This window comes from Atractosteus spatula, unplaced genomic scaffold (genome assembly GCF_055471065.1).
Source record: "Atractosteus spatula isolate fAtrSpa1 unplaced genomic scaffold, fAtrSpa1.hap1 Scaffold_89, whole genome shotgun sequence".
NCBI classification, from domain to species: Eukaryota; Metazoa; Chordata; class Actinopteri; order Semionotiformes; family Lepisosteidae; genus Atractosteus; species Atractosteus spatula.
The window spans coordinates 80,222-97,086 of record NW_028296922.1 but is presented as its reverse complement, the minus strand read 5'-3'; the positions used below and the strand labels follow the sequence as shown (position 1 = coordinate 97,086).

Genomic DNA, 16,865 nt, shown 5'->3' with positions numbered 1-16,865 from the left:
CGCTCGCTCATTCCCCTGTTCACACGTGCAGTGCGGCTTGTCCGTCTGTTTATTTGTCAGCTTTGGCGAGACACGGGTGCTTGTGTATTAGCGTGAGCGTTTTTTATTCTGATCATGAACAGTTTTACAAGTCCGCAAAGGATCGAGGAAAGGTTTATCGCCAGCTGAAAAGAGACACAGCGCTTCGGCTGTGGAGACTTGTTCGGCTGGCGTTCGGGGAGTCGCGTTTTTCAGAATTGTATTGAGATCGTTTTCCACAGAGCTCAGATGTCAAAGCACAGCAGCAGCTCTCCACAGCGATCCTCTATAGCGCCCTTTCTCCCGCAGCTCCGTCCTCATTGGAAGGAAGCAAGAGTGAAAGGCTGAAGTGAAATAGAGCGGGGACGAAGGCAGTGAAGAGAGAGAACGTGGGAAGAAGAGAAAAACGCAAGGGAAAAAAAGCAGCGTCGTAAAAGAGGTGACGGAGCTGTCCTCTCTATAAGAAGGGTGCCAGCGAGCCTTGCTCTCGCTTACGGCCACACCCCCTTGAGCACGCCTGATCTCGTCTGATCTTGGAAGCTAAACAGGGATGGGCCTGGTTAGTTCTTGGATGGGAGACCGCCTGGGAATACCAGGTGCTGTAAGCTTTTAAGCGCAGGAGGCGCCCTATCCCCGCTCGCTCGCTCATTCCCCTGTTCACACGTGCAGTGCGGCTTGTCCGTCTGTTTATTTGTCAGCTTTGGCGAGACACGGGTGCTTGTGTATTAGCGTGAGCGTTTTTTATTCTGATCATGAACAGTTTTACAAGTCCGCAAAGGATCGAGGAAAGGTTTATCGCCAGCTGAAAAGAGACACAGCGCTTCGGCTGTGGAGACTTGTTCGGCTGGCGTTCGGGGAGTCGCGTTTTTCAGAATTGTATTGAGATCGTTTTCCACAGAGCTCAGATGTCAAAGCACAGCAGCAGCTCTCCACAGCGATCCTCTATAGCGCCCTTTCTCCCGCAGCTCCGTCCTCATTGGAAGGAAGCAAGAAAAAAGCAGCGTCGTAAAAGAGGTGACGGAGCTGTCCTCTCTATAAGAAGGGTGCCAGCGAGCCTTGCTCTCGCTTACGGCCACACCCCCTTGAGCACGCCTGATCTCGTCTGATCTCGGAAGCTAAACAGGGATGGGCCTGGTTAGTACTTGGATGGGAGACCGCCTGGGAATACCAGGTGCTGTAAGCTTTTAAGCGCAGGAGGCGCCCTATCCCCGCTCGCTCGCTCATTCCCCTGTTCACACGTGCAGTGCGGCTTGTCCGTCTGTTTATTTGTCAGCTTTGGCGAGACACGGGTGCTTGTGTATTAGCGTGAGCGTTTTTTATTCTGATCATGAACAGTTTTACAAGTCCGCAAAGGATCGAGGAAAGGTTTATCGCCAGCTGAAAAGAGACACAGCGCTTCGGCTGTGGAGACTTGTTCGGCTGGCGTTCGGGGAGTCGCGTTTTTCAGAATTGTATTGAGATCGTTTTCCACAGAGCTCAGATGTCAAAGCACAGCAGCAGCTCTCCACAGCGATCCTCTATAGCGCCCTTTCTCCCGCAGCTCCGTCCTCATTGGAAGGAAGCAAGAGTGAAAGGCTGAAGTGAAATAGAGCGGGGACGAAGGCAGTGAAGAGAGAGAACGTGGGAAGAAGAGAAAAACGCAAGGGAAAAAAAGCAGCGTCGTAAAAGAGGTGACGGAGCTGTCCTCTCTATAAGAAGGGTGCCAGCGAGCCTTGCTCTCGCTTACGGCCACACCCCCTTGAGCACGCCTGATCTCGTCTGATCTCGGAAGCTAAACAGGGATGGGCCTGGTTAGTACTTGGATGGGAGACCGCCTGGGAATACCAGGTGCTGTAAGCTTTTAAGCGCAGGAGGCGCCCTATCCCCGCTCGCTCGCTCATTCCCCTGTTCACACGTGCAGTGCGGCTTGTCCGTCTGTTTATTTGTCAGCTTTGGCGAGACACGGGTGCTTGTGTATTAGCGTGAGCGTTTTTTATTCTGATCATGAACAGTTTTACAAGTCCGCAAAGGATCGAGGAAAGGTTTATCGCCAGCTGAAAAGAGACACAGCGCTTCGGCTGTGGAGACTTGTTCGGCTGGCGTTCGGGGAGTCGCGTTTTTCAGAATTGTATTGAGATCGTTTTCCACAGAGCTCAGATGTCAAAGCACAGCAGCAGCTCTCCACAGCGATCCTCTATAGCGCCCTTTCTCCCGCAGCTCCGTCCTCATTGGAAGGAAGCAAGAAAAAAGCAGCGTCGTAAAAGAGGTGACGGAGCTGTCCTCTCTATAAGAAGGGTGCCAGCGAGCCTTGCTCTCGCTTACGGCCACACCCCCTTGAGCACGCCTGATCTCGTCTGATCTCGGAAGCTAAACAGGGATGGGCCTGGTTAGTACTTGGATGGGAGACCGCCTGGGAATACCAGGTGCTGTAAGCTTTTAAGCGCAGGAGGCGCCCTATCCCCGCTCGCTCGCTCATTCCCCTGTTCACACGTGCAGTGCGGCTTGTCCGTCTGTTTATTTGTCAGCTTTGGCGAGACACGGGTGCTTGTGTATTAGCGTGAGCGTTTTTTATTCTGATCATGAACAGTTTTACAAGTCCGCAAAGGATCGAGGAAAGGTTTATCGCCAGCTGAAAAGAGACACAGCGCTTCGGCTGTGGAGACTTGTTCGGCTGGCGTTCGGGGAGTCGCGTTTTTCATAATTGTATTGAGATCGTTTTCCACAGAGCTCAGATGTCAAAGCACAGCAGCAGCTCTCCACAGCGATCCTCTATAGCGCCCTTTCTCCCGCAGCTCCGTCCTCATTGGAAGGAAGCAAGAAAAAAGCAGCGTCGTAAAAGAGGTGACGGAGCTGTCCTCTCTATAAGAAGGGTGCCAGCGAGCCTTGCTCTCGCTTACGGCCACACCCCCTTGAGCACGCCTGATCTCGTCTGATCTCGGAAGCTAAACAGGGATGGGCCTGGTTAGTACTTGGATGGGAGACCGCCTGGGAATACCAGGTGCTGTAAGCTTTTAAGCGCAGGAGGCGCCCTATCCCCGCTCGCTCGCTCATTCCCCTGTTCACACGTGCAGTGCGGCTTGTCCGTCTGTTTATTTGTCAGCTTTGGCGAGACACGGGTGCTTGTGTATTAGCGTGAGCGTTTTTTATTCTGATCATGAACAGTTTTACAAGTCCGCAAAGGATCGAGGAAAGGTTTCTCGCCAGCTGAAAAGAGACACAGCGCTTCGGCTGTGGAGACTTGTTCGGCTGGCGTTCGGGGAGTCGCGTTTTTCATAATTGTATTGAGATCGTTTTCCACAGAGCTCAGATGTCAAAGCACAGCAGCAGCTCTCCACAGCGATCCTCTATAGCGCCCTTTCTCCCGCAGCTCCGTCCTCATTGGAAGGAAGCAAGAAAAAAGCAGCGTCGTAAAAGAGGTGACGGAGCTGTCCTCTCTATAAGAAGGGTGCCAGCGAGCCTTGCTCTCGCTTACGGCCACACCCCCTTGAGCACGCCTGATCTCGTCTGATCTCGGAAGCTAAACAGGGATGGGCCTGGTTAGTACTTGGATGGGAGACCGCCTGGGAATACCAGGTGCTGTAAGCTTTTAAGCGCAGGAGGCGCCCTATCCCCGCTCGCTCGCTCATTCCCCTGTTCACACGTGCAGTGCGGCTTGTCCGTCTGTTTATTTGTCAGCTTTGGCGAGACACGGGTGCTTGTGTATTAGCGTGAGCGTTTTTTATTCTGATCATGAACAGTTTTACAAGTCCGCAAAGGATCGAGGAAAGGTTTATCGCCAGCTGAAAAGAGACACAGCGCTTCGGCTGTGGAGACTTGTTCGGCTGGCGTTCGGGGAGTCGCGTTTTTCAGAATTGTATTGAGATCGTTTTCCACAGAGCTCAGATGTCAAAGCACAGCAGCAGCTCTCCACAGCGATCCTCTATAGCGCCCTTTCTCCCGCAGCTCCGTCCTCATTGGAAGGAAGCAAGAGTGAAAGGCTGAAGTGAAATAGAGCGGGGACGAAGGCAGTGAAGAGAGAGAACGTGGGAAGAAGAGAAAAACGCAAGGGAAAAAAAGCAGCGTCGTAAAAGAGGTGACGGAGCTGTCCTCTCTATAAGAAGGGTGCCAGCGAGCCTTGCTCTCGCTTACGGCCACACCCCCTTGAGCACGCCTGATCTCGTCTGATCTCGGAAGCTAAACAGGGATGGGCCTGGTTAGTACTTGGATGGGAGACCGCCTGGGAATACCAGGTGCTGTAAGCTTTTAAGCGCAGGAGGCGCCCTATCCCCGCTCGCTCGCTCATTCCCCTGTTCACACGTGCAGTGCGGCTTGTCCGTCTGTTTATTTGTCAGCTTTGGCGAGACACGGGTGCTTGTGTATTAGCGTGAGCGTTTTTTATTCTGATCATGAACAGTTTTACAAGTCCGCAAAGGATCGAGGAAAGGTTTATCGCCAGCTGAAAAGAGACACAGCGCTTCGGCTGTGGAGACTTGTTCGGCTGGCGTTCGGGGAGTCGCGTTTTTCAGAATTGTATTGAGATCGTTTTCCACAGAGCTCAGATGTCAAAGCACAGCAGCAGCTCTCCACAGCGATCCTCTATAGCGCCCTTTCTCCCGCAGCTCCGTCCTCATTGGAAGGAAGCAAGAGTGAAAGGCTGAAGTGAAATAGAGCGGGGACGAAGGCAGTGAAGAGAGAGAACGTGGGAAGAAGAGAAAAACGCAAGGGAAAAAAAGCAGCGTCGTAAAAGAGGTGACGGAGCTGTCCTCTCTATAAGAAGGGTGCCAGCGAGCCTTGCTCTCGCTTACGGCCACACCCCCTTGAGCACGCCTGATCTCGTCTGATCTCGGAAGCTAAACAGGGATGGGCCTGGTTAGTACTTGGATGGGAGACCGCCTGGGAATACCAGGTGCTGTAAGCTTTTAAGCGCAGGAGGCGCCCTATCCCCGCTCGCTCGCTCATTCCCCTGTTCACACGTGCAGTGCGGCTTGTCCGTCTGTTTATTTGTCAGCTTTGGCGAGACACGGGTGCTTGTGTATTAGCGTGAGCGTTTTTTATTCTGATCATGAACAGTTTTACAAGTCCGCAAAGGATCGAGGAAAGGTTTATCGCCAGCTGAAAAGAGACACAGCGCTTCGGCTGTGGAGACTTGTTCGGCTGGCGTTCGGGGAGTCGCGTTTTTCAGAATTGTATTGAGATCGTTTTCCACAGAGCTCAGATGTCAAAGCACAGCAGCAGCTCTCCACAGCGATCCTCTATAGCGCCCTTTCTCCCGCAGCTCCGTCCTCATTGGAAGGAAGCAAGAGTGAAAGGCTGAAGTGAAATAGAGCGGGGACGAAGGCAGTGAAGAGAGAGAACGTGGGAAGAAGAGAAAAACGCAAGGGAAAAAAAGCAGCGTCGTAAAAGAGGTGACGGAGCTGTCCTCTCTATAAGAAGGGTGCCAGCGAGCCTGGCTCTCGCTTGCGGCCACACCCCCTTGAGCACGCCTGATCTCGTCTGATCTCGGAAGCTAAACAGGGATGGGCCTGGTTAGTACTTGGATGGGAGACCGCCTGGGAATACCAGGTGCTGTAAGCTTTTAAGCGCAGGAGGCGCCCTATCCCCGCTCGCTCGCTCATTCCCCTGTTCACACGTGCAGTGCGGCTTGTCCGTCTGTTTATTTGTCAGCTTTGGCGAGACACGGGTGCTTGTGTATTAGCGTGAGCGTTTTTTATTCTGATCATGAACAGTTTTACAAGTCCGCAAAGGATCGAGGAAAGGTTTATCGCCAGCTGAAAAGAGACACAGCGCTTCGGCTGTGGAGACTTGTTCGGCTGGCGTTCGGGGAGTCGCGTTTTTCAGAATTGTATTGAGATCGTTTTCCACAGAGCTCAGATGTCAAAGCACAGCAGCAGCTCTCCACAGCGATCCTCTATAGCGCCCTTTCTCCCGCAGCTCCGTCCTCATTGGAAGGAAGCAAGAGTGAAAGGCTGAAGTGAAATAGAGCGGGGACGAAGGCAGTGAAGAGAGAGAACGTGGGAAGAAGAGAAAAACGCAAGGGAAAAAAAGCAGCGTCGTAAAAGAGGTGACGGAGCTGTCCTCTCTATAAGAAGGGTGCCAGCGAGCCTTGCTCTCGCTTACGGCCACACCCCCTTGAGCACGCCTGATCTCGTCTGATCTCGGAAGCTAAACAGGGATGGGCCTGGTTAGTACTTGGATGGGAGACCGCCTGGGAATACCAGGTGCTGTAAGCTTTTAAGCGCAGGAGGCGCCCTATCCCCGCTCGCTCGCTCATTCCCCTGTTCACACGTGCAGTGCGGCTTGTCCGTCTGTTTATTTGTCAGCTTTGGCGAGACACGGGTGCTTGTGTATTAGCGTGAGCGTTTTTTATTCTGATCATGAACAGTTTTACAAGTCCGCAAAGGATCGAGGAAAGGTTTATCGCCAGCTGAAAAGAGACACAGCGCTTCGGCTGTGGAGACTTGTTCGGCTGGCGTTCGGGGAGTCGCGTTTTTCAGAATTGTATTGAGATCGTTTTCCACAGAGCTCAGATGTCAAAGCACAGCAGCAGCTCTCCACAGCGATCCTCTATAGCGCCCTTTCTCCCGCAGCTCCGTCCTCATTGGAAGGAAGCAAGAGTGAAAGGCTGAAGTGAAATAGAGCGGGGACGAAGGCAGTGAAGAGAGAGAACGTGGGAAGAAGAGAAAAACGCAAGGGAAAAAAAGCAGCGTCGTAAAAGAGGTGACGGAGCTGTCCTCTCTATAAGAAGGGTGCCAGCGAGCCTTGCTCTCGCTTACGGCCACACCCCCTTGAGCACGCCTGATCTCGTCTGATCTCGGAAGCTAAACAGGGATGGGCCTGGTTAGTACTTGGATGGGAGACCGCCTGGGAATACCAGGTGCTGTAAGCTTTTAAGCGCAGGAGGCGCCCTATCCCCGCTCGCTCGCTCATTCCCCTGTTCACACGTGCAGTGCGGCTTGTCCGTCTGTTTATTTGTCAGCTTTGGCGAGACACGGGTGCTTGTGTATTAGCGTGAGCGTTTTTTATTCTGATCATGAACAGTTTTACAAGTCCGCAAAGGATCGAGGAAAGGTTTATCGCCAGCTGAAAAGAGACACAGCGCTTCGGCTGTGGAGACTTGTTCGGCTGGCGTTCGGGGAGTCGCGTTTTTCAGAATTGTATTGAGATCGTTTTCCACAGAGCTCAGATGTCAAAGCACAGCAGCAGCTCTCCACAGCGATCCTCTATAGCGCCCTTTCTCCCGCAGCTCCGTCCTCATTGGAAGGAAGCAAGAAAAAAGCAGCGTCGTAAAAGAGGTGACGGAGCTGTCCTCTCTATAAGAAGGGTGCCAGCGAGCCTTGCTCTCGCTTACGGCCACACCCCCTTGAGCACGCCTGATCTCGTCTGATCTCGGAAGCTAAACAGGGATGGGCCTGGTTAGTACTTGGATGGGAGACCGCCTGGGAATACCAGGTGCTGTAAGCTTTTAAGCGCAGGAGGCGCCCTATCCCCGCTCGCTCGCTCATTCCCCTGTTCACACGTGCAGTGCGGCATGTCCGTCTGTTTATTTGTCAGCTTTGGCGAGACACGGGTGCTTGTGTATTAGCGTGAGCGTTTTTTATTCTGATCATGAACAGTTTTACAAGTCCGCAAAGGATCGAGGAAAGGTTTATCGCCAGCTGAAAAGAGACACAGCGCTTCGGCTGTGGAGACTTGTTCGGCTGGCGTTCGGGGAGTCGCGTTTTTCAGAATTGTATTGAGATCGTTTTCCACAGAGCTCAGATGTCAAAGCACAGCAGCAGCTCTCCACAGCGATCCTCTATAGCGCCCTTTCTCCCGCAGCTCCGTCCTCATTGGAAGGAAGCAAGAGTGAAAGGCTGAAGTGAAATAGAGCGGGGACGAAGGCAGTGAAGAGAGAGAACGTGGGAAGAAGAGAAAAACGCAAGGGAAAAAAAGCAGCGTCGTAAAAGAGGTGACGGAGCTGTCCTCTCTATAAGAAGGGTGCCAGCGAGCCTTGCTCTCGCTTACGGCCACACCCCCTTGAGCACGCCTGATCTCGTCTGATCTCGGAAGCTAAACAGGGATGGGCCTGGTTAGTACTTGGATGGGAGACCGCCTGGGAATACCAGGTGCTGTAAGCTTTTAAGCGCAGGAGGCGCCCTATCCCCGCTCGCTCGCTCATTCCCCTGTTCACACGTGCAGTGCGGCTTGTCCGTCTGTTTATTTGTCAGCTTTGGCGAGACACGGGTGCTTGTGTATTAGCGTGAGCGTTTTTTATTCTGATCATGAACAGTTTTACAAGTCCGCAAAGGATCGAGGAAAGGTTTATCGCCAGCTGAAAAGAGACACAGCGCTTCGGCTGTGGAGACTTGTTCGGCTGGCGTTCGGGGAGTCGCGTTTTTCAGAATTGTATTGAGATCGTTTTCCACAGAGCTCAGATGTCAAAGCACAGCAGCAGCTCTCCACAGCGATCCTCTATAGCGCCCTTTCTCCCGCAGCTCCGTCCTCATTGGAAGGAAGCAAGAAAAAAGCAGCGTCGTAAAAGAGGTGACGGAGCTGTCCTCTCTATAAGAAGGGTGCCAGCGAGCCTTGCTCTCGCTTACGGCCACACCCCCTTGAGCACGCCTGATCTCGTCTGATCTCGGAAGCTAAACAGGGATGGGCCTGGTTAGTACTTGGATGGGAGACCGCCTGGGAATACCAGGTGCTGTAAGCTTTTAAGCGCAGGAGGCGCCCTATCCCCGCTCGCTCGCTCATTCCCCTGTTCACACGTGCAGTGCGGCTTGTCCGTCTGTTTATTTGTCAGCTTTGGCGAGACACGGGTGCTTGTGTATTAGCGTGAGCGTTTTTTATTCTGATCATGAACAGTTTTACAAGTCCGCAAAGGATCGAGGAAAGGTTTATCGCCAGCTGAAAAGAGACACAGCGCTTCGGCTGTGGAGACTTGTTCGGCTGGCGTTCGGGGAGTCGCGTTTTTCAGAATTGTATTGAGATCGTTTTCCACAGAGCTCAGATGTCAAAGCACAGCAGCAGCTCTCCACAGCGATCCTCTATAGCGCCCTTTCTCCCGCAGCTCCGTCCTCATTGGAAGGAAGCAAGAGTGAAAGGCTGAAGTGAAATAGAGCGGGGACGAAGGCAGTGAAGAGAGAGAACGTGGGAAGAAGAGAAAAACGCAAGGGAAAAAAAGCAGCGTCGTAAAAGAGGTGACGGAGCTGTCCTCTCTATAAGAAGGGTGCCAGCGAGCCTTGCTCTCGCTTACGGCCACACCCCCTTGAGCACGCCTGATCTCGTCTGATCTCGGAAGCTAAACAGGGATGGGCCTGGTTAGTACTTGGATGGGAGACCGCCTGGGAATACCAGGTGCTGTAAGCTTTTAAGCGCAGGAGGCGCCCTATCCCCGCTCGCTCGCTCATTCCCCTGTTCACACGTGCAGTGCGGCTTGTCCGTCTGTTTATTTGTCAGCTTTGGCGAGACACGGGTGCTTGTGTATTAGCGTGAGCGTTTTTTATTCTGATCATGAACAGTTTTACAAGTCCGCAAAGGATCGAGGAAAGGTTTATCGCCAGCTGAAAAGAGACACAGCGCTTCGGCTGTGGAGACTTGTTCGGCTGGCGTTCGGGGAGTCGCGTTTTTCAGAATTGTATTGAGATCGTTTTCCACAGAGCTCAGATGTCAAAGCACAGCAGCAGCTCTCCACAGCGATCCTCTATAGCGCCCTTTCTCCCGCAGCTCCGTCCTCATTGGAAGGAAGCAAGAAAAAAGCAGCGTCGTAAAAGAGGTGACGGAGCTGTCCTCTCTATAAGAAGGGTGCCAGCGAGCCTTGCTCTCGCTTACGGCCACACCCCCTTGAGCACGCCTGATCTCGTCTGATCTCGGAAGCTAAACAGGGATGGGCCTGGTTAGTACTTGGATGGGAGACCGCCTGGGAATACCAGGTGCTGTAAGCTTTTAAGCGCAGGAGGCGCCCTATCCCCGCTCGCTCGCTCATTCCCCTGTTCACACGTGCAGTGCGGCTTGTCCGTCTGTTTATTTGTCAGCTTTGGCGAGACACGGGTGCTTGTGTATTAGCGTGAGCGTTTTTTATTCTGATCATGAACAGTTTTACAAGTCCGCAAAGGATCGAGGAAAGGTTTATCGCCAGCTGAAAAGAGACACAGCGCTTCGGCTGTGGAGACTTGTTCGGCTGGCGTTCGGGGAGTCGCGTTTTTCAGAATTGTATTGAGATCGTTTTCCACAGAGCTCAGATGTCAAAGCACAGCAGCAGCTCTCCACAGCGATCCTCTATAGCGCCCTTTCTCCCGCAGCTCCGTCCTCATTGGAAGGAAGCAAGAGTGAAAGGCTGAAGTGAAATAGAGCGGGGACGAAGGCAGTGAAGAGAGAGAACGTGGGAAGAAGAGAAAAACGCAAGGGAAAAAAAGCAGCGTCGTAAAAGAGGTGACGGAGCTGTCCTCTCTATAAGAAGGGTGCCAGCGAGCCTTGCTCTCGCTTACGGCCACACCCCCTTGAGCACGCCTGATCTCGTCTGATCTCGGAAGCTAAACAGGGATGGGCCTGGTTAGTACTTGGATGGGAGACCGCCTGGGAATACCAGGTGCTGTAAGCTTTTAAGCGCAGGAGGCGCCCTATCCCCGCTCGCTCGCTCATTCCCCTGTTCACACGTGCAGTGCGGCTTGTCCGTCTGTTTATTTGTCAGCTTTGGCGAGACACGGGTGCTTGTGTATTAGCGTGAGCGTTTTTTATTCTGATCATGAACAGTTTTACAAGTCCGCAAAGGATCGAGGAAAGGTTTATCGCCAGCTGAAAAGAGACACAGCGCTTCGGCTGTGGAGACTTGTTCGGCTGGCGTTCGGGGAGTCGCGTTTTTCAGAATTGTATTGAGATCGTTTTCCACAGAGCTCAGATGTCAAAGCACAGCAGCAGCTCTCCACAGCGATCCTCTATAGCGCCCTTTCTCCCGCAGCTCCGTCCTCATTGGAAGGAAGCAAGAAAAAAGCAGCGTCGTAAAAGAGGTGACGGAGCTGTCCTCTCTATAAGAAGGGTGCCAGCGAGCCTTGCTCTCGCTTACGGCCACACCCCCTTGAGCACGCCTGATCTCGTCTGATCTCGGAAGCTAAACAGGGATGGGCCTGGTTAGTACTTGGATGGGAGACCGCCTGGGAATACCAGGTGCTGTAAGCTTTTAAGCGCAGGAGGCGCCCTATCCCCGCTCGCTCGCTCATTCCCCTGTTCACACGTGCAGTGCGGCTTGTCCGTCTGTTTATTTGTCAGCTTTGGCGAGACACGGGTGCTTGTGTATTAGCGTGAGCGTTTTTTATTCTGATCATGAACAGTTTTACAAGTCCGCAAAGGATCGAGGAAAGGTTTATCGCCAGCTGAAAAGAGACACAGCGCTTCGGCTGTGGAGACTTGTTCGGCTGGCGTTCGGGGAGTCGCGTTTTTCAGAATTGTATTGAGATCGTTTTCCACAGAGCTCAGATGTCAAAGCACAGCAGCAGCTCTCCACAGCGATCCTCTATAGCGCCCTTTCTCCCGCAGCTCCGTCCTCATTGGAAGGAAGCAAGAAAAAAGCAGCGTCGTAAAAGAGGTGACGGAGCTGTCCTCTCTATAAGAAGGGTGCCAGCGAGCCTTGCTCTCGCTTACGGCCACACCCCCTTGAGCACGCCTGATCTCGTCTGATCTCGGAAGCTAAACAGGGATGGGCCTGGTTAGTACTTGGATGGGAGACCGCCTGGGAATACCAGGTGCTGTAAGCTTTTAAGCGCAGGAGGCGCCCTATCCCCGCTCGCTCGCTCATTCCCCTGTTCACACGTGCAGTGCGGCTTGTCCGTCTGTTTATTTGTCAGCTTTGGCGAGACACGGGTGCTTGTGTATTAGCGTGAGCGTTTTTTATTCTGATCATGAACAGTTTTACAAGTCCGCAAAGGATCGAGGAAAGGTTTATCGCCAGCTGAAAAGAGACACAGCGCTTCGGCTGTGGAGACTTGTTCGGCTGGCGTTCGGGGAGTCGCGTTTTTCAGAATTGTATTGAGATCGTTTTCCACAGAGCTCAGATGTCAAAGCACAGCAGCAGCTCTCCACAGCGATCCTCTATAGCGCCCTTTCTCCCGCAGCTCCGTCCTCATTGGAAGGAAGCAAGAAAAAAGCAGCGTCGTAAAAGAGGTGACGGAGCTGTCCTCTCTATAAGAAGGGTGCCAGCGAGCCTTGCTCTCGCTTACGGCCACACCCCCTTGAGCACGCCTGATCTCGTCTGATCTCGGAAGCTAAACAGGGATGGGCCTGGTTAGTACTTGGATGGGAGACCGCCTGGGAATACCAGGTGCTGTAAGCTTTTAAGCGCAGGAGGCGCCCTATCCCCGCTCGCTCGCTCATTCCCCTGTTCACACGTGCAGTGCGGCTTGTCCGTCTGTTTATTTGTCAGCTTTGGCGAGACACGGGTGCTTGTGTATTAGCGTGAGCGTTTTTTATTCTGATCATGAACAGTTTTACAAGTCCGCAAAGGATCGAGGAAAGGTTTATCGCCAGCTGAAAAGAGACACAGCGCTTCGGCTGTGGAGACTTGTTCGGCTGGCGTTCGGGGAGTCGCGTTTTTCAGAATTGTATTGAGATCGTTTTCCACAGAGCTCAGATGTCAAAGCACAGCAGCAGCTCTCCACAGCGATCCTCTATAGCGCCCTTTCTCCCGCAGCTCCGTCCTCATTGGAAGGAAGCAAGAAAAAAGCAGCGTCGTAAAAGAGGTGACGGAGCTGTCCTCTCTATAAGAAGGGTGCCAGCGAGCCTTGCTCTCGCTTACGGCCACACCCCCTTGAGCACGCCTGATCTCGTCTGATCTCGGAAGCTAAACAGGGATGGGCCTGGTTAGTACTTGGATGGGAGACCGCCTGGGAATACCAGGTGCTGTAAGCTTTTAAGCGCAGGAGGCGCCCTATCCCCGCTCGCTCGCTCATTCCCCTGTTCACACGTGCAGTGCGGCTTGTCTGTCTGTTTATTTGTCAGCTTTGGCGAGACACGGGTGCTTGTGTATTAGCGTGAGCGTTTTTTATTCTGATCATGAACAGTTTTACAAGTCCGCAAAGGATCGAGGAAAGGTTTATCGCCAGCTGAAAAGAGACACAGCGCTTCGGCTGTGGAGACTTGTTCGGCTGGCGTTCGGGGAGTCGCGTTTTTCAGAATTGTATTGAGATCGTTTTCCACAGAGCTCAGATGTCAAAGCACAGCAGCAGCTCTCCACAGCGATCCTCTATAGCGCCCTTTCTCCCGCAGCTCCGTCCTCATTGGAAGGAAGCAAGAGTGAAAGGCTGAAGTGAAATAGAGCGGGGACGAAGGCAGTGAAGAGAGAGAACGTGGGAAGAAGAGAAAAACGCAAGGGAAAAAAAGCAGCGTCGTAAAAGAGGTGACGGAGCTGTCCTCTCTATAAGAAGGGTGCCAGCGAGCCTTGCTCTCGCTTACGGCCACACCCCCTTGAGCACGCCTGATCTCGTCTGATCTCGGAAGCTAAACAGGGATGGGCCTGGTTAGTACTTGGATGGGAGACCGCCTGGGAATACCAGGTGCTGTAAGCTTTTAAGCGCAGGAGGCGCCCTATCCCCGCTCGCTCGCTCATTCCCCTGTTCACACGTGCAGTGCGGCTTGTCCGTCTGTTTATTTGTCAGCTTTGGCGAGACACGGGTGCTTGTGTATTAGCGTGAGCGTTTTTTATTCTGATCATGAACAGTTTTACAAGTCCGCAAAGGATCGAGGAAAGGTTTATCGCCAGCTGAAAAGAGACACAGCGCTTCGGCTGTGGAGACTTGTTCGGCTGGCGTTCGGGGAGTCGCGTTTTTCAGAATTGTATTGAGATCGTTTTCCACAGAGCTCAGATGTCAAAGCACAGCAGCAGCTCTCCACAGCGATCCTCTATAGCGCCCTTTCTCCCGCAGCTCCGTCCTCATTGGAAGGAAGCAAGAGTGAAAGGCTGAAGTGAAATAGAGCGGGGACGAAGGCAGTGAAGAGAGAGAACGTGGGAAGAAGAGAAAAACGCAAGGGAAAAAAAGCAGCGTCGTAAAAGAGGTGACGGAGCTGTCCTCTCTATAAGAAGGGTGCCAGCGAGCCTTGCTCTCGCTTACGGCCACACCCCCTTGAGCACGCCTGATCTCGTCTGATCTCGGAAGCTAAACAGGGATGGGCCTGGTTAGTACTTGGATGGGAGACCGCCTGGGAATACCAGGTGCTGTAAGCTTTTAAGCGCAGGAGGCGCCCTATCCCCGCTCGCTCGCTCATTCCCCTGTTCACACGTGCAGTGCGGCTTGTCCGTCTGTTTATTTGTCAGCTTTGGCGAGACACGGGTGCTTGTGTATTAGCGTGAGCGTTTTTTATTCTGATCATGAACAGTTTTACAAGTCCGCAAAGGATCGAGGAAAGGTTTATCGCCAGCTGAAAAGAGACACAGCGCTTCGGCTGTGGAGACTTGTTCGGCTGGCGTTCGGGGAGTCGCGTTTTTCAGAATTGTATTGAGATCGTTTTCCACAGAGCTCAGATGTCAAAGCACAGCAGCAGCTCTCCACAGCGATCCTCTATAGCGCCCTTTCTCCCGCAGCTCCGTCCTCATTGGAAGGAAGCAAGAAAAAAGCAGCGTCGTAAAAGAGGTGACGGAGCTGTCCTCTCTATAAGAAGGGTGCCAGCGAGCCTTGCTCTCGCTTACGGCCACACCCCCTTGAGCACGCCTGATCTCGTCTGATCTCGGAAGCTAAACAGGGATGGTCCTGGTTAGTACTTGGATGGGAGACCGCCTGGGAATACCAGGTGCTGTAAGCTTTTAAGCGCAGGAGGCGCCCTATCCCCGCTCGCTCGCTCATTCCCCTGTTCACACGTGCAGTGCGGCTTGTCCGTCTGTTTATTTGTCAGCTTTGGCGAGACACGGGTGCTTGTGTATTAGCGTGAGCGTTTTTTATTCTGATCATGAACAGTTTTACAAGTCCGCAAAGGATCGAGGAAAGGTTTATCGCCAGCTGAAAAGAGACACAGCGCTTCGGCTGTGGAGACTTGTTCGGCTGGCGTTCGGGGAGTCGCGTTTTTCAGAATTGTATTGAGATCGTTTTCCACAGAGCTCAGATGTCAAAGCACAGCAGCAGCTCTCCACAGCGATCCTCTATAGCGCCCTTTCTCCCGCAGCTCCGTCCTCATTGGAAGGAAGCAAGAGTGAAAGGCTGAAGTGAAATAGAGCGGGGACGAAGGCAGTGAAGAGAGAGAACGTGGGAAGAAGAGAAAAACGCAAGGGAAAAAAAGCAGCGTCGTAAAAGAGGTGACGGAGCTGTCCTCTCTATAAGAAGGGTGCCAGCGAGCCTTGCTCTCGCTTACGGCCACACCCCCTTGAGCACGCCTGATCTCGTCTGATCTCGGAAGCTAAACAGGGATGGGCCTGGTTAGTACTTGGATGGGAGACCGCCTGGGAATACCAGGTGCTGTAAGCTTTTAAGCGCAGGAGGCGCCCTATCCCCGCTCGCTCGCTCATTCCCCTGTTCACACGTGCAGTGCGGCTTGTCCGTCTGTTTATTTGTCAGCTTTGGCGAGACACGGGTGCTTGTGTATTAGCGTGAGCGTTTTTTATTCTGATCATGAACAGTTTTACAAGTCCGCAAAGGATCGAGGAAAGGTTTATCGCCAGCTGAAAAGAGACACAGCGCTTCGGCTGTGGAGACTTGTTCGGCTGGCGTTCGGGGAGTCGCGTTTTTCAGAATTGTATTGAGATCGTTTTCCACAGAGCTCAGATGTCAAAGCACAGCAGCAGCTCTCCACAGCGATCCTCTATAGCGCCCTTTCTCCCGCAGCTCCGTCCTCATTGGAAGGAAGCAAGAGTGAAAGGCTGAAGTGAAATAGAGCGGGGACGAAGGCAGTGAAGAGAGAGAACGTGGGAAGAAGAGAAAAACGCAAGGGAAAAAAAGCAGCGTCGTAAAAGAGGTGACGGAGCTGTCCTCTCTATAAGAAGGGTGCCAGCGAGCCTTGCTCTCGCTTACGGCCACACCCCCTTGAGCACGCCTGATCTCGTCTGATCTCGGAAGCTAAACAGGGATGGGCCTGGTTAGTACTTGGATGGGAGACCGCCTGGGAATACCAGGTGCTGTAAGCTTTTAAGCGCAGGAGGCGCCCTATCCCCGCTCGCTCGCTCATTCCCCTGTTCACACGTGCAGTGCGGCTTGTCCGTCTGTTTATTTGTCAGCTTTGGCGAGACACGGGTGCTTGTGTATTAGCGTGAGCGTTTTTTATTCTGATCATGAACAGTTTTACAAGTCCGCAAAGGATCGAGGAAAGGTTTATCGCCAGCTGAAAAGAGACACAGCGCTTCGGCTGTGGAGACTTGTTCGGCTGGCGTTCGGGGAGTCGCGTTTTTCAGAATTGTATTGAGATCGTTTTCCACAGAGCTCAGATGTCAAAGCACAGCAGCAGCTCTCCACAGCGATCCTCTATAGCGCCCTTTCTCCCGCAGCTCCGTCCTCATTGGAAGGAAGCAAGAAAAAAGCAGCGTCGTAAAAGAGGTGACGGAGCTGTCCTCTCTATAAGAAGGGTGCCAGCGAGCCTTGCTCTCGCTTACGGCCACACCCCCTTGAGCACGCCTGATCTCGTCTGATCTCGTCTGATCTCGGAAGCTAAACAGGGATGGGCCTGGTTAGTACTTGGATGGGAGACCGCCTGGGAATACCAGGTGCTGTAAGCTTTTAAGCGCAGGAGGCGCCCTATCCCCGCTCGCTCGCTCATTCCCCTGTTCACACGTGCAGTGCGGCTTGTCCGTCTGTTTATTTGTCAGCTTTGGCGAGACACGGGTGCTTGTGTATTAGCGTGAGCGTTTTTTATTCTGATCATGAACAGTTTTACAAGTCCGCAAAGGATCGAGGAAAGGTTTATCGCCAGCTGAAAAGAGACACAGCGCTTCGGCTGTGGAG

The 16,865-nt window shown here is 52.9% G+C and overlaps 24 non-coding genes and 3 pseudogenes across 24 annotated transcripts; all 27 read left to right on the top strand.

The window, feature by feature from the left end:
- The first annotated feature begins 507 nt into the window (after nucleotides 1–507).
- Nucleotides 508–626, top strand: LOC148804932 (5S ribosomal RNA; annotated as a pseudogene).
- A 456-nt stretch (nucleotides 627–1,082) lies between these two features.
- Nucleotides 1,083–1,201, top strand: LOC148804931 (5S ribosomal RNA). Its single transcript, XR_016090552.1, has one exon. It is a non-coding gene; the product is annotated as a 5S ribosomal RNA (ribosomal RNA).
- Nucleotides 1,202–1,738: 537 nt separating this feature from the next.
- LOC148804930 (5S ribosomal RNA) lies at nucleotides 1,739–1,857 on the top strand. Its single transcript, XR_016090551.1, has one exon. It is a non-coding gene; the product is annotated as a 5S ribosomal RNA (ribosomal RNA).
- Nucleotides 1,858–2,313: 456 nt separating this feature from the next.
- On the top strand, nucleotides 2,314–2,432 carry LOC148804929 (5S ribosomal RNA). Its single transcript, XR_016090550.1, has one exon. It is a non-coding gene; the product is annotated as a 5S ribosomal RNA (ribosomal RNA).
- A 456-nt stretch (nucleotides 2,433–2,888) lies between these two features.
- Nucleotides 2,889–3,007, top strand: LOC148804928 (5S ribosomal RNA). Its single transcript, XR_016090549.1, has one exon. It is a non-coding gene; the product is annotated as a 5S ribosomal RNA (ribosomal RNA).
- Nucleotides 3,008–3,463: 456 nt separating this feature from the next.
- On the top strand, nucleotides 3,464–3,582 carry LOC148804927 (5S ribosomal RNA). The gene has a single exon (XR_016090547.1). It is a non-coding gene; the product is annotated as a 5S ribosomal RNA (ribosomal RNA).
- Nucleotides 3,583–4,119: 537 nt separating this feature from the next.
- On the top strand, nucleotides 4,120–4,238 carry LOC148804926 (5S ribosomal RNA). Its single transcript, XR_016090546.1, has one exon. It is a non-coding gene; the product is annotated as a 5S ribosomal RNA (ribosomal RNA).
- Nucleotides 4,239–4,775: 537 nt separating this feature from the next.
- On the top strand, nucleotides 4,776–4,894 carry LOC148804925 (5S ribosomal RNA). The gene has a single exon (XR_016090545.1). It is a non-coding gene; the product is annotated as a 5S ribosomal RNA (ribosomal RNA).
- A 537-nt stretch (nucleotides 4,895–5,431) lies between these two features.
- LOC148804924 (5S ribosomal RNA) lies at nucleotides 5,432–5,550 on the top strand. Its single transcript, XR_016090683.1, has one exon. It is a non-coding gene; the product is annotated as a 5S ribosomal RNA (ribosomal RNA).
- A 537-nt stretch (nucleotides 5,551–6,087) lies between these two features.
- LOC148804923 (5S ribosomal RNA) lies at nucleotides 6,088–6,206 on the top strand. Its single transcript, XR_016090544.1, has one exon. It is a non-coding gene; the product is annotated as a 5S ribosomal RNA (ribosomal RNA).
- Nucleotides 6,207–6,743: 537 nt separating this feature from the next.
- Nucleotides 6,744–6,862, top strand: LOC148804922 (5S ribosomal RNA). Its single transcript, XR_016090543.1, has one exon. It is a non-coding gene; the product is annotated as a 5S ribosomal RNA (ribosomal RNA).
- A 456-nt stretch (nucleotides 6,863–7,318) lies between these two features.
- Nucleotides 7,319–7,437, top strand: LOC148804921 (5S ribosomal RNA). Its single transcript, XR_016090542.1, has one exon. It is a non-coding gene; the product is annotated as a 5S ribosomal RNA (ribosomal RNA).
- A 537-nt stretch (nucleotides 7,438–7,974) lies between these two features.
- LOC148804920 (5S ribosomal RNA) lies at nucleotides 7,975–8,093 on the top strand. The gene has a single exon (XR_016090541.1). It is a non-coding gene; the product is annotated as a 5S ribosomal RNA (ribosomal RNA).
- Nucleotides 8,094–8,549: 456 nt separating this feature from the next.
- On the top strand, nucleotides 8,550–8,668 carry LOC148804919 (5S ribosomal RNA). The gene has a single exon (XR_016090540.1). It is a non-coding gene; the product is annotated as a 5S ribosomal RNA (ribosomal RNA).
- Nucleotides 8,669–9,205: 537 nt separating this feature from the next.
- LOC148804918 (5S ribosomal RNA) lies at nucleotides 9,206–9,324 on the top strand. Its single transcript, XR_016090539.1, has one exon. It is a non-coding gene; the product is annotated as a 5S ribosomal RNA (ribosomal RNA).
- Nucleotides 9,325–9,780: 456 nt separating this feature from the next.
- Nucleotides 9,781–9,899, top strand: LOC148804917 (5S ribosomal RNA). Its single transcript, XR_016090538.1, has one exon. It is a non-coding gene; the product is annotated as a 5S ribosomal RNA (ribosomal RNA).
- Nucleotides 9,900–10,436: 537 nt separating this feature from the next.
- On the top strand, nucleotides 10,437–10,555 carry LOC148804916 (5S ribosomal RNA). The gene has a single exon (XR_016090536.1). It is a non-coding gene; the product is annotated as a 5S ribosomal RNA (ribosomal RNA).
- A 456-nt stretch (nucleotides 10,556–11,011) lies between these two features.
- On the top strand, nucleotides 11,012–11,130 carry LOC148804915 (5S ribosomal RNA). Its single transcript, XR_016090535.1, has one exon. It is a non-coding gene; the product is annotated as a 5S ribosomal RNA (ribosomal RNA).
- Nucleotides 11,131–11,586: 456 nt separating this feature from the next.
- LOC148804914 (5S ribosomal RNA) lies at nucleotides 11,587–11,705 on the top strand. Its single transcript, XR_016090534.1, has one exon. It is a non-coding gene; the product is annotated as a 5S ribosomal RNA (ribosomal RNA).
- Nucleotides 11,706–12,161: 456 nt separating this feature from the next.
- On the top strand, nucleotides 12,162–12,280 carry LOC148804913 (5S ribosomal RNA). Its single transcript, XR_016090533.1, has one exon. It is a non-coding gene; the product is annotated as a 5S ribosomal RNA (ribosomal RNA).
- A 456-nt stretch (nucleotides 12,281–12,736) lies between these two features.
- On the top strand, nucleotides 12,737–12,855 carry LOC148804912 (5S ribosomal RNA). Its single transcript, XR_016090532.1, has one exon. It is a non-coding gene; the product is annotated as a 5S ribosomal RNA (ribosomal RNA).
- A 537-nt stretch (nucleotides 12,856–13,392) lies between these two features.
- On the top strand, nucleotides 13,393–13,511 carry LOC148804911 (5S ribosomal RNA). The gene has a single exon (XR_016090531.1). It is a non-coding gene; the product is annotated as a 5S ribosomal RNA (ribosomal RNA).
- A 537-nt stretch (nucleotides 13,512–14,048) lies between these two features.
- Nucleotides 14,049–14,167, top strand: LOC148804910 (5S ribosomal RNA). The gene has a single exon (XR_016090530.1). It is a non-coding gene; the product is annotated as a 5S ribosomal RNA (ribosomal RNA).
- Nucleotides 14,168–14,623: 456 nt separating this feature from the next.
- LOC148804909 (5S ribosomal RNA) lies at nucleotides 14,624–14,742 on the top strand (annotated as a pseudogene).
- Nucleotides 14,743–15,279: 537 nt separating this feature from the next.
- Nucleotides 15,280–15,398, top strand: LOC148804908 (5S ribosomal RNA). The gene has a single exon (XR_016090529.1). It is a non-coding gene; the product is annotated as a 5S ribosomal RNA (ribosomal RNA).
- Nucleotides 15,399–15,935: 537 nt separating this feature from the next.
- On the top strand, nucleotides 15,936–16,054 carry LOC148804907 (5S ribosomal RNA). The gene has a single exon (XR_016090528.1). It is a non-coding gene; the product is annotated as a 5S ribosomal RNA (ribosomal RNA).
- Nucleotides 16,055–16,510: 456 nt separating this feature from the next.
- On the top strand, nucleotides 16,511–16,639 carry LOC148804906 (5S ribosomal RNA; annotated as a pseudogene).
- Nucleotides 16,640–16,865: the final 226 nt, after the last annotated feature.